Genomic DNA, 13168 nt, shown 5'->3' with positions numbered 1-13168 from the left:
GTCAGTCCCTGAACCATATTATTTCCCCTAGTGCTTATAGCCCTTTCTGCAGTGCTAAAGCCCTAAATGAAGCAAGTCTAGATTTCCTCAGGTCTGACTCTCCCTATGGCTCTTCTTTCAGTTTAAATGGGTTTGTTTGTTACTATAAAATTATATATATTCAGAAACAAAGCGCTAGTCTAATGAATAACTAGAGCCCAAACGTGTTGCTATGTCTTGAAATTCCAAATACGCTGAATAAACTGGCACCTGCTTTGTCACAGCATTATCATCAGCAAGTCATGGTCTTGTGAGGTAGACTACAAGGAGGGAGTCTCCTCGTCCCCGATAGAACCACATCATTTACCCTTCCGTCCACAAACGAAGCAAGTCTTTTTAAGATTTTGTCAGGTTCAGGATTTCTTTTCTCACTGGGCTAATTTCCAGTTTCAAAGGAACTGTTTAATTGTTTCTCTCTAAATTATTTATATTCAGAGAGTAAGCGTTACTCTAGCGTCGAGAAAATTGGTTTTGGTAAGAAACCATATTACTACCATATTATCACAGCAATGAAACGAGGGACCTCATCGCTTATTGGCATTAAAAACATACTGTTCTATACACAAATTTCTGTAATGTTCGACATTGGACATATATTTCTAGGTCTATGTCTCATACGTTTTATCACTGTCATTGTATATACTCATTTCAAACTTGTCCACCAGTCGTTACCAGTTGACCATAATTTCAAATCTTACAAGCATGTCACATACCATGGTTTGTTTATGTTGTTTATATATGCATTCTACACGTGACGTACTGTACATGTTGTGCTGACTTGAGATCACTTCTTATTCATAACCTGTTAGCATTTCAATCAGGTACTAATTTTCTAAGATTACATGCACTTCCTTAATTTATGCAACTCTCGTTGGCAGTTTCACCAGAATCCATTCAAAATTCAAACACTGCCACATGTCGCATCATGTGTGCTTTGATATTTAAACTATCACGTGGTTGTGTATATCAGCGAGTGGCTGCCAAACATTGGGTCACATGACTATAACACGTATGGCCACATAGTCACATGGCATGGCAGCGTAGCTTGTAACAATCTGCGCCACCGCTTATATGGCACGAGACTGTCAATTTGCTGCGTTCACGAGAACCGTTCCCAATCATTTCTTGATAGAACGGGAACTCATTTAAATGTTACATCAGTTTCGTACTACTATATAAGGGCAGTATGTGTTAGTAGTGTGTCTGTGGTTAATCACATTTTTGTTATTTTCAGGTATGTTGGACCCCTGGAAAAAGTTTATACGGTGTTCTGAACGAAAACATTCGCGCGCACACGGCTTAATACATACAGCTCAGTGCTGGAATGTTGTACTCAACACAGGCTGATGCAATATGTAGACGTGGCCCGGGACGGAGGGTAGCGTGACAGGAGGGGGAGGGGACGCCTGTCAAGTTCGCTTGTAATCTATCTCGCAATTGACCGAATTCCAGCTTGGCTGGGATGCTATGTACTGCTAGCTGTTACAATATTTAGTCGGTTTGTTTATCATATTTCGTATTTGTAACAGATCTTCTTTTTGTACGAATGGATTGTAAATATTCCAAGAATGCATCACAGGGACATATTTACACAATTTTTTCATACGGGAGCCAGATGGGCAAGGACTTACTTATACATGCAGAATAGTGTTAGAGACAACATATAGTTTCTTTATGTAGCCATTGTCCGAACGTGCACAAGAATACAAAGCATAGGAAGACATGACAGGAGTAGCCTCTGTGGAAAGAGAATGTTGTGGGGCAGTAGGGTGGCCTAGTGGTTAAAGTGTTCGAAGAAGCGGATTAAATTCCCTACATGGATACATTAGTTGAAGCTCTTTTTTAGTGTCTCCCGCCGTGATATTGCTGGAACATTAAAAAATTGTTAATAGCGGTGGGAAGTCAAATACTCGCTCACTCATGTTTTGTATTCTTGTGCATGTTCTAATGACAATCATCTGTCTTCCTGTCTTGGTCTCGGTAGCAAGGACCGCTAACAATGGGTGAGGTGATGAATGTGTGTTCTTATGTTAATGTCAACTTGATAATCATGTGCACAACTCGATAATCATGTGCATCAAGCAGGTGAGATATGACATGAGTAACCTCTGAGGGAAAAAAAATGACCCTGCAAGCGGAGATGATCCCATGTGTTGGTAATGGTATATGAGTTTTGTTCTTTCATTTTTTAATTGGTACTTGGGACGTCACATTAGCTCTGTGTGTCACATCAGCGGAGTGTGTAGGTATTGGTACTCAGCAGATCTGTTACAGTGTGATCAGAGTATTGGTCTTCCATACAAATCCTGAGACAAATGCATCCGACACAGCGCGTCCATACAAACCCTGAGACAAACACATCCGATACAGAGAGCATACAAATCTATTATATTTGGCAAGACTAGATTGGGAATGAAAAATAGTATCATCGTTTCTTTTCATTGCAGTTTATTTAGATGATATTTGTTTTGTTTGTTTTTTCTCTGTAAAATATGTTTATTTCAGAGATGTGAACTTTGGCTCATTGCCTCGATCACAGCTCTAATCACAGGATTGCCTGTCCCAGACTCGATTATAGGTACATGACACCGTCACACAGTTGGATAACTGCCGAGTGCGGCATTATTAAACAACCAACACGCACTCGCGTTCAAGTACATTCACGATGCAGAAAGAGTGCATACACATATGCATGGCATTCAGGCACATGGCATGGCAGATAGGGCTTAGTCATGAAAAGCATTACCAGTTTGGATTTAGTGTCAAGTCATTGATTTTTCTCATTTTTCCAAAGAGCCAATTTCTCAATCACCTTACACAAATGCGCAACGCTCTCTGCTTGGGACGATGGAACAGGTATCAGTTACCGTTCATGCTGCACGCCACCGTGGATCACGTGGCGGGACGAAGTAGTCTGTGGTATGGCAGGGACAAGAATAGACGGCCCGGCATGTTTTCATGCAATGTGCTGTTACAGACACAGAAGACTGCAGCATCTGCTAGAAGGTCGGCACTACCGTGGGAATCTTCCTCAACATCACACACACGTGCCCTGGCACCGCTGCAGGTTCAAAAGAAATAATCTGAACAGACAAGGGTCTGTGGAAACCGTCGTTCTTTGGGTCGGAATGAGACAGAAACCTTGTTCGCGATCGTTCGATTCTTGTATATATGTTGTATGTGTATTTGACTAATAACTAGTCCGTGAAATGAACATACTTGCAGAAATAATTACATACTCAAACAAAAATAAATAAATAGATTACAACACAACAACGATCCCTGAGACTTTCTTCATTTTCAGAAACTGAAACTGCAAATACAGACTTGTCACATAATCTAGACTTGCATGGGCTTTCTTGGATATGTTTGCTGCTAGGTCTATATGAAAAACTATATTTGTGTCTGTCGCTGCTACGTGTGTGGCGAAATTAGAGATGTATCCAGTTTTAATCACAGTTGTGTTGAGGATAAAGATGAATCATGTTAATCTGAGTTACTAAAATGAAGTCGGTAAGACTAGAAGATGCACGTAGAGTGAATGATTGGTTTTACGCCGCTTTCAGCAATATTCCAGCAATATCACGGCGGGAAACTCCAACAGTGGACATTTCCTATAATAGTATACACCTGGTAAGGACAGTTCGCGGTTCTCAAAACTGCAAATGCAGTTCTTGTCTTCATAGCCGGGTGACATTGAAGGTCCATCACTTGGATCCGAGGTGCGTGCGTGTGTATGCAGGGGTGCGCCCTGAAAATGGGTTGAAACTGAAGTGTGCGCTCCCTCTTTCTCAAGTGTACAGACCCCTCTCTCAAAAACTTGTATCCGGCTCTCCATTTTCACTTATCACTAGATCGACACAGCAAATATACATAGGCGTTATTATTATGCACATTGTATCATATGGAATGCTATGCAAAAAATATCTTATCTTATCTTATCTTATCTTATCTTATCTTACAGCATAAAATAGCATTCATTCCCACGTCAGAGGACGTCGACCCTGGGAAGTCGATCCCATTCATCGCCACTTATGACAAACTTGGAGTATTGCTTAGGGAAGACCAATTCTAACCTGTGCCGGTGTATTTTTATACAGGAACAATTTGTGATTGACATAGATACGGTCATAAAGGACAGCACTTGGTGACAGCTGTGTAATAACAGAATGCTCGCTGAAGGTCTCCGTGCTGTGCAGGTCGTGCTTAAGCTTGCTTAATAAACAACGCGGTATAGACTCGTGGTCGCTCCTCACGGTCTCCTCTGTCTCAGGTTCATTTCGGGTATAACACAACACCACTCGACACAAATGGAGGAATATTCATCCATTGTACGATTTATAACACCCAATTACCTCCTCTGCGTGCATCTAGTATAACGTAAATGGTAACGAGCTGTGGTTTCAACAGCCACGTTACCCATGAAGGCGTGCCCCTTTTAGATCGTGTCAAGTAGTCTTATTCTTACCGGGTAGCTTTCATCTTGTTTTAACGTTTAAATTCAGGCAATCTATAATCTGTGGATTTTATTTTGTCTTTGCTTATCAATCTCGGTATTTTTTTTCAAATTTGGTTTGAATAAAAGGTTATGATGTTTCTACTTTTTGTGGTACCTTTTTATGGCGTATTCAGATAATATTTACTCTAAGTGGTCATGATGTGTGCCTACGTTTTCACCCACTCACTCACTCGCTGTGATTCCTAAATAGTGCAGACACAAAGTGTTTATTCGTTTATTTACTGACGCTTGCATGGTCAGTTCAGTTGCACTTCTGTTTTACCATACTGACTGTAGCCTTGATGTGTTAAACTATAAGTATGATGGCTACACGTTATTCCATGGTCTGTCATTTTGACTGCATGTAGCCTTGGTGCGTTCAGCTCTCAGTATGGCTACACATTATTCCATGGTCCACCATTCTGTCTGTAGCACTGGCGTGTTCAGCTGTGAGTATGGCTACACGTATTTCACGGTCCACCATTCTGTCTGTAGCACTGGCTTGTTCAGCTGTCAGTATGGCTACACACAGTACTCCACGGTCCACCATTCTGTCTCTAGCACTGGCAGTAACACTGGCTTGTTCAGTTGTCAGTATGGCTACTCAGTTCTGTCTGTAGCTGTCCAGCTGGAAATATGATGGCTACACGGTCTACCATTTGCACCGTCGGCTTAATTAATCCTGATGACTGTCAAGGCGATTTCCAAAATGTTTTATTCCAGACAGAAATTCAGAAAGAATTAAGTCCATAGCTCCGTAGCTGAAAAATACAGTTGATATATGGGAGCCGGGCGTGTACCATGCGTATGTCAGGGCAAAGGCTGCTGTGGTACGACTCCAGTACATATGCCGTCTGGCACCATTGGATCGTAACATGCTTACTTTAAATAAAACGCATCAAATCCTTCCGAATTTGAAAGGAAATTTATCAACACAGCAAATAAATAATGTTTGGGAGATCTGCAAAAGATGTAAATATCGTCTTACATCTTACTGCACAGAACATAGTTTTTGGGCCTGGCATACGTTTTGGTGAAGTAGGTCTCAGTTATTTTCAGCAAGGTTGCTTAACGGTATGTGCGTCAGAGGTGAGTGTTACAACGGGATCACGCGGTTATTGCTGACTAGTGCGCAGTAGGCCAAGTTCTTATAATCATTCCGTCAACAGTTTTACTTGTGCTGCCACTGACAACGAATAGGCAGCTTATGAATGTGTCTGAATAAAAGCGTTTTACTTCCTCTTTCAAATATTAATGTAACTTTTTAAGAAAACGGTGGGAGAAATCATGTTTACGTCCTTTGTTACTAATTGTGCTAATGCCGAACAATTTTGATTAGATTCAGGTATTTAACGGCAATCCCAGCACCAGTAGTTTAAAACTGTTTGTATTATCTAATTGTTCTAATCACATGATGCGTTAATCATATGTGTATTTTCTCAAATATCTGAGTCATACTCTTGAGCAGTAAACAATAAACCCTGATCGACTGAGTTCGATTTACCTTATGGGGTGGAGAAAAATATGGTTTCAGTAAAGCAGTATGTGTTCACTACTGTTGCCCAAGTGGAGGCAGGGGAAAGACAGCCATTGAGTACATCTTTGAGTTAAGGTAGTCTGTGTATTCGTGGGGTGTTAATCCTCGATAATTCTTAGGGTATACGTTCCGATAACTCACCACTAAACCCTGGATGCATCTACACCTCAGTCCGATGAGTTAATTAATTCCCTTGGCTGGCTTTTTATCCAATGAAGCATCTACGCTGGGAAGTTGAGCGTTAGACTAACAGCTAGTCTCTGAAATGAACATATTTTACTGAAAAAACGTTCATAGTGAAAAAAAAATAATATAATGAAAAGGAGCCCTGAGACTTTCTTCATTTTGAAGCTATAGAAATCTAGACTTGACACATTTTCTAGACCTGCGTGGGCTTTCTTGGATATTTATACTTCAGGGTCTGTACGACAGACTAGTTGAGCGTGTCAATCACAACTCTTGTTCGCTTTTTGAATGATTAAACAGCATAAGTCAAACGGATGTTCTCTGAAACAGGGAGAAGGAGTTCTTGCATATTTATTTTTAAAAGTTTCGGGCCTATCAATTTGTCGATATGATTTCCCCCAAATGCATACAAACCTTCGCAGCTGCGACCGCAATCTTTGTTGACCCTGACAAGCTCGGCTGTAACTGCGCCTTAGCTGATTGGCTGCTGTGAGAAAGCGGATCCAGAAAAGGGAGGTAATGAAATTCTCGTGCGGACCCGGAGATGCATCCGGGGTACCCTGGAAATATAGAGGATATGAGGTGTATTCTTCAGATCAAGGATTCTTTCATAAAACTACGACAGATTAGCTACTATAATTTTAATCTGGTGATCCTCAACATGTTTATACAATTAAGTTGTGAAGGAAAGCCATGCAGGTTGTGTGGATAGTCAACCTTTTTAATGCAATGAGTGCAACGTTTCGGTGTAGGTAACGCCGTTATCAAGCACTCCGTGCAATAAAGAAGTTGGTCATCCATAGTATCTGGTTTTCGTTGATGTTTACAAGTTGTACAATGCCTCTCAAAGAAACAATTATAGGTAGTGTCGACCTTGTGGCACAACTATACTGATCTATTTCGTTTTATTTGTTTAATGATTAACACAGTTAAGTCCAGGTAGTCTGTCATACAGTCCCTGAAGCATACATATCCAAGAAAACCCATGCAAGTCTATCTCAAATATGTGGCAAGACTAGATTTCCAGTTTCAGGATGAAGTAAGTTTTAGGGCTTCTTTTCAAATATATTTTATTATGAATTGTTTTTCATTAAAAAATCAGTGCGGGGCAGGGGATACCAGAAATGGGTTCCCTCGTGGAATTCGTAGCCATATGGGGAACCGAACCGGGGTCGTCGGCGAAACGAGCGAAAACTTTAACTACTCGGCTACCCCACTAGCTGTTTCAGAAGATTCCAGATAACACTGGCCCCAAAGCATCGCAACAAATTAACCTTCGCACCACTGCTTATAGTAACACGTATATTCCTGACAGCTTATTGTTAAAACATAGTCATATGAACTGGGCACGACCTTGATGGAAACAATATAAAACAACTACGTTATTGTTTAACAATACGGTCATATAACAGGATAGGAAACATTTCAACAAGCTGTCAGTGAAATACACACCCTTTACTCATGAATGATGTTTTACTATACATGACGCGCAACACTTGCATGGTAAATATTTATTTGAGATATTTTGTAGCAGTACCGATATCAGAACAAACCGCTGTTGTATTCATAACCAACATGAATTATGTTTTATTAACAACGAAAACAATATATTCATCTTCAGACAGTTTGACAGCTGTGGTATACAGGAACATATTTGAATGTTTGTGTTGGCTGTCGATACGTCCAGGTTGCAGTTATGATTAAAGATGTGGCACCTGCCCTTAAGTGTATTTCATTATGGAAATATGAAATCTATCCATGATGTGAATATATGTGGTTTGTACAAAGTTATTTTACACGTGAGATGAGAAAGAATGTTGTCAAGCCACGCGACGGAGGGATATTTCTTTTGCTCCCCTCCCCGCCTCCCACCCCCAGCCGGTAGGGATATTACTGGATAATTGCTAAAACATCGGAAAACCATACTCATTCGTTTCGTCACTAGACGGGGAGGTGGGGTAGCCCGTTTGATTCCCCGCATGGCTACAATGTGTGAAGCCCGTTTCTTTTGTCTCCTGCCCTGATATTGCAGGAGCACTGCCAAACGGCGTAACACCATGCTCACTCACACTCACTTATACCAAAGGATACGGTGAAATACACCGGTGGTTAAACCGTTTGCAATTCAGTTTGACCATTAGGGTGTGTACACACACGAGCCTGCCTCCATGGCTGTAATGAACATACATATTAGAAATTAACATTTGAAGTTTCAGTTATTACCTTGGAGACTTGAGCAAGTCTGTCGAGTAATTTTCGGTGTCTGAAGCCCGAAAGCATTAAATTTAAGCCTACATTATAGCAGAGCAATGGCTGACAATGACGCTCGAGAGTAGTAGCTCCAAACAGTTGGGTCAAGGGTGTTTGGGTGTCGGCTAACTGATCGGTTAATTTAAGCGTTCGCTAGCCGCCCCGGGTTCAATTCCCCTCATAGGTACAACATGTTAGGCCCATTTCTGGTGTACCCAGTCATGATGTAGCTTTATTGCCGAATAATCTAAACGAAAAACCACAGGGGGCTTGTATCGCTTTGAAACGGCGTTCGAAAGACATATAGATGTATAGACCCTACCCTAGTACTATATCCTTTTATATAGTACTAGGGTAGGGTCTATACATCTATATGTCTTTCGAACGCCGTTTCAAAGCGATACAAGCCCCTGTGCGAAAAACCACATTTACTTCCTAACAGCATGCTGTTTTCTCATGTTATGGCCTCAATGTATGTTTAGATGTACTCTTCGAAATTCAAGTGACCTTGACCCTGCCTTAGGACATGTCTGGTTGCTGCAGACCTCTCGTCTCTGATTGATGATGTAGTGTGACTGGGATGAGGTGTGTTTTATCATGTCACGTGTTTTCTTTATCAAAATATCAAAACAAAAATTTCTAGACTCGAACTGCAGAAAATTTGATACAGAAAACCTGGAATCAAAGTAATACCTGTCCTTTCGTGATTGATTGAAAAGGGGTGCCTTGTGGGCGAGGATTTACGAACCAAGCAGCTATTTACAAACATACTTCAACAAGTAATTCTAATATTGTTGAGATATATCACACAGTCAACCTTAATATTTTTTCAGTAATTAAAACATCGCCCAGTCACACTTCCATACGTCACTCCTTGCAACGAACGGTCTATGGCCTATACTTAAAGGTCATATGCAATGCAAAACACGACTTTGCAGATTCTGATACCTTTGGCATGGACTTACAGTGACAAACTATAAAAAATGCAAATTCAACTTATACTGTTGCAAATTAACGACATAAAGCAAAATTTAAAAAATAAACAAGCGCGAAATTGGAGTTCAATGTCCAGCTGAATATTTACGAACAGCTTGTGAATTATGGTAAGTGAGTGAGTTTAGTTTTACGCCGTAATCAGCAATATTCCCACTATATGGCGGTGGTCTGTAAATAATCGAGTCTGGACCAGACAATCCAGTGATCAACAAAATGAGCATCGATCTGCGCAATTGGGAACCGATGATATGTGTCAACCAAGTCAGAGAGCCTGACCATCCGGTCCCGTTAGTCGCCCCTTACGACAAGCATAGTCGCCTTGGCAAGTATGGGATTGTTGAAGGCCTATTCTACCCCTGGACCTTCACGGGTCGTGAATTATGGTAAAGATGTTGTTATAAACAGGACGTTATTTTCTGTGACTATAATCAACTGAATCAACATTACCGTAAGAAAAAGATAGAAACGGAATACCATATAAGTATCTGAAATCTGACTTCACCGTTATATATACATGTAGATGTACGTCTTTTGATGCACAGATTTGGAACTCGAATTTGGTTATACACCTTTTGTAGTATGGCGTTGCCCAAGTTCATGACCTTTTGGAACAATAACATTATTTTGATAACATTACAGACATCGTACGATGGCAGTGTGATATGACACTTATCCGCTGATATCAAGTCAACTCTCGAGGTAGATTTTCGAGTCGTGACGTCAGAGACCATGTGGCGACTAGATGATACAGCAGTTATCTGTGTACTGTCTGTGCTAGTTTCCTCAGGACCATCGACACCATCGTTGTCTACTTGCGACCTACATTTACATGAGTGCAGAAATGCCAAAGTATGCCAAATATTTTCAGAGAGATGGGTGGTATATGAGCCCAATAAGGTAAAAGGTGTAACATAAATATCTTTCCAAATGAAAGATACATTTCACTGTACAATGAGAATTCTGACATCGTTTGCACTTTAAAAAGATAAAAATTGAGAATAACGATTTTTCTGCCCTTTTGGGCAACGTGTAATTCACATGATAGCGAGGGATAGTATGACACAAATTGTGTGAATGACCGTTGTGAGGAACGTGTGTTAATGAATTTACCGATTCATATGAGATGCCATTGTTAACAGCCGTCATACACGTGTGTCTTTTAAGGGCAAGAGGCCGTCGTGTCTTTGCTAGAATTAACCAACAACAACACTACACTAAAATTGGTTTCGATATAAAAAAGTACGGTTCACGTTTTCATAGAAGAACAGGTTCCACATGAAACCGGACGTGACTGAAATATTCCAGTAGACCGGCCATTACCCGAGGAAGAAAGTAAGTTCCGGGTGAGCCAGACAGGTGATTCTAGTTATCACGACTGGTCGTCTGCTCGATGACAAGGTCACCTGTGTGGATTACCCTTTGGGCGTTTGCAGTTAGAGCAGACGGTGGTGTGATCATTAAAGTTAAATATTCATTACCGAGACTGATAAAGGCAATGTGGGAACATGGCTCCCTAATCGGCCACACAATCTTTGGACTGATTTCGCGCATGATGAGTGGCCACGTACAACTACGTCAACAGACAGCCAAGTGTCGGAGAATTGTGCGACAATGTCTGAAGTAGCAGTATATATATATATGGGTTTATATATATATAAGACCGATTAACTGTGCTAAACTGGATTTTGACCAGAGAGCGCGAGGTCATCGAACCTTGCTTATGGGCACATGGTCACCAGCCGATATATTTTCATGACATATATTGAACATGTGGACAGTTGCACTCCTTCTTGAAGACGTGAGACAATAGTGTTGGTTCCTCGACATATAACTCTCCTATTCCCTCGAGCCACGTTGCCTTAAACTACTCCCTCCACCCCCACCCCTCCAAAGACAGACAGACAGACAGACAGACAGACACACACACACACACACACACATTCATTTACACTTGAAAGGATTTCACTTGAGGACAATTAATACATTGGTGGTATAATACCTAAAGACTATCTAGTCTGCACTGCATTGTTAACATTAGAAAAAGGTTAATTCATGCAGATAATCATTCAACACAAATATTACGGATGTAATATGTTCTGGATTTGGTGACATCTGCCGTGTAGGGCACGCTCGGTTGGATGGTGATAACCTAGTGTCAACTCATCGGAGTGATATAAACATTTTGGATGAACTTGTCATCTCGAAATAACAAAAAGAGGACAGAATTGGTTTTAGTTTTAGGGGATCGAATGAATTCAATTCTGGAGGTATGACCGTAGCGTGGTAACAGATATTTCATTTTAACCAATTCCTAGTCAATCCAATCGAATATGCCTTTGCAACTTATTGATCACGCGATCTGAAAGGCGTGCATCGGCTGATCTGTATTAAGGACTCACATGTCCGCTTCTGTGTATACAAAAGATGTCATTACGGCTCAGTATAACCTACACGGGCGAAAAACATAAATGTAATCTTGCTCTGAGAACTTGGTGAGACATACTGTTACAGTTCTAATAAAGCTCCAAGTTCTGTCGACCATTTGCAGGCTAGGATCACGGGGGCTTGTTACGTCAAACAAAGTCATCTAAGTACATATAAAGTGTTAAGACCTTGTCAGTGACCGTATATACCTTGATGCCTGTTTTTGGCGTTACAACACCCTACCTGCAAATGGCCGACCGAAATTGGGGCCTTATATTGTAATTGATATGTTGTGACTTTCGGACATTGTCTAGTCATTTACATAAACATGCTACATTGACAACCATGAACTCTCACTCTGCAATCTGAATGGGTTTTGAATTATATTCGTTATTCAAACTAGTCTCGACTTCAGCCAAACGCTCATTTATGTCTTTGCTAAACACCTGCAGTTTCGACTTGACACATGTTATAAGCAGAATTCATTACTTCTTTTATAGGTACTTCCCATTATTTACTAGTATATATGTGTTTAGTTATGTATATTTTTATTCTAGACATCATCATGCGGCCATGATGGGGTAGTGGTCTAGTGGTTAAAGCGTTTGCTCATCACGCCAAAGGTCCGGTTTCAATGCCCCACATGGGTACAATGTGTGAACCCCATTTCTGGTGTCCCTTGCCGCGATATTGCTTGAATATTGCAAAAAGCGGCGTAAAACTAAACAAATCCACTCACTCATCATGCTTGTAACCCATGAAGATTCTGACTGTAGAACTGGTATAGTCAGCCACACATACTTGTATAGTCTGACAGTCAAGGCTGACACGTATCATCGTATCCCAGATGTGTAAATCGATGTACATGCTGTTGATCACTGGGTTGTCTGATCCAGACTCGATTATTTACAGACCGCTGCTATAAAGGTGAGTGCGGCGTTACAAAAACCCAAAAGAAACATAATGCTTATATATTATAAAGCTGAGGTTCGTATTAAAACGTATGTCCCATTCGGCACATAATGTTATTAATAATGATTCTAATAATAACAAGAATCAAATTTGCCTCTTAAAGCTCTGGATCCTTCCGTTTTCCGGAACACACGGAAACTAACGAATACTTCCGAGTAAACTGCCAACGTATCTGTGATGATTCATCATCAGTCGTGCGATATATGCAATCGTGACAAGCGTGTCACAGACTTCGCACACTCGGATCGATACATCCAGACGATATG

This window comes from Haliotis asinina, chromosome 7 (genome assembly GCF_037392515.1).
Source record: "Haliotis asinina isolate JCU_RB_2024 chromosome 7, JCU_Hal_asi_v2, whole genome shotgun sequence".
Taxonomy (NCBI): domain Eukaryota; kingdom Metazoa; phylum Mollusca; class Gastropoda; order Lepetellida; family Haliotidae; genus Haliotis; species Haliotis asinina.
Note: the sequence above shows the minus strand (reverse complement) of the source record.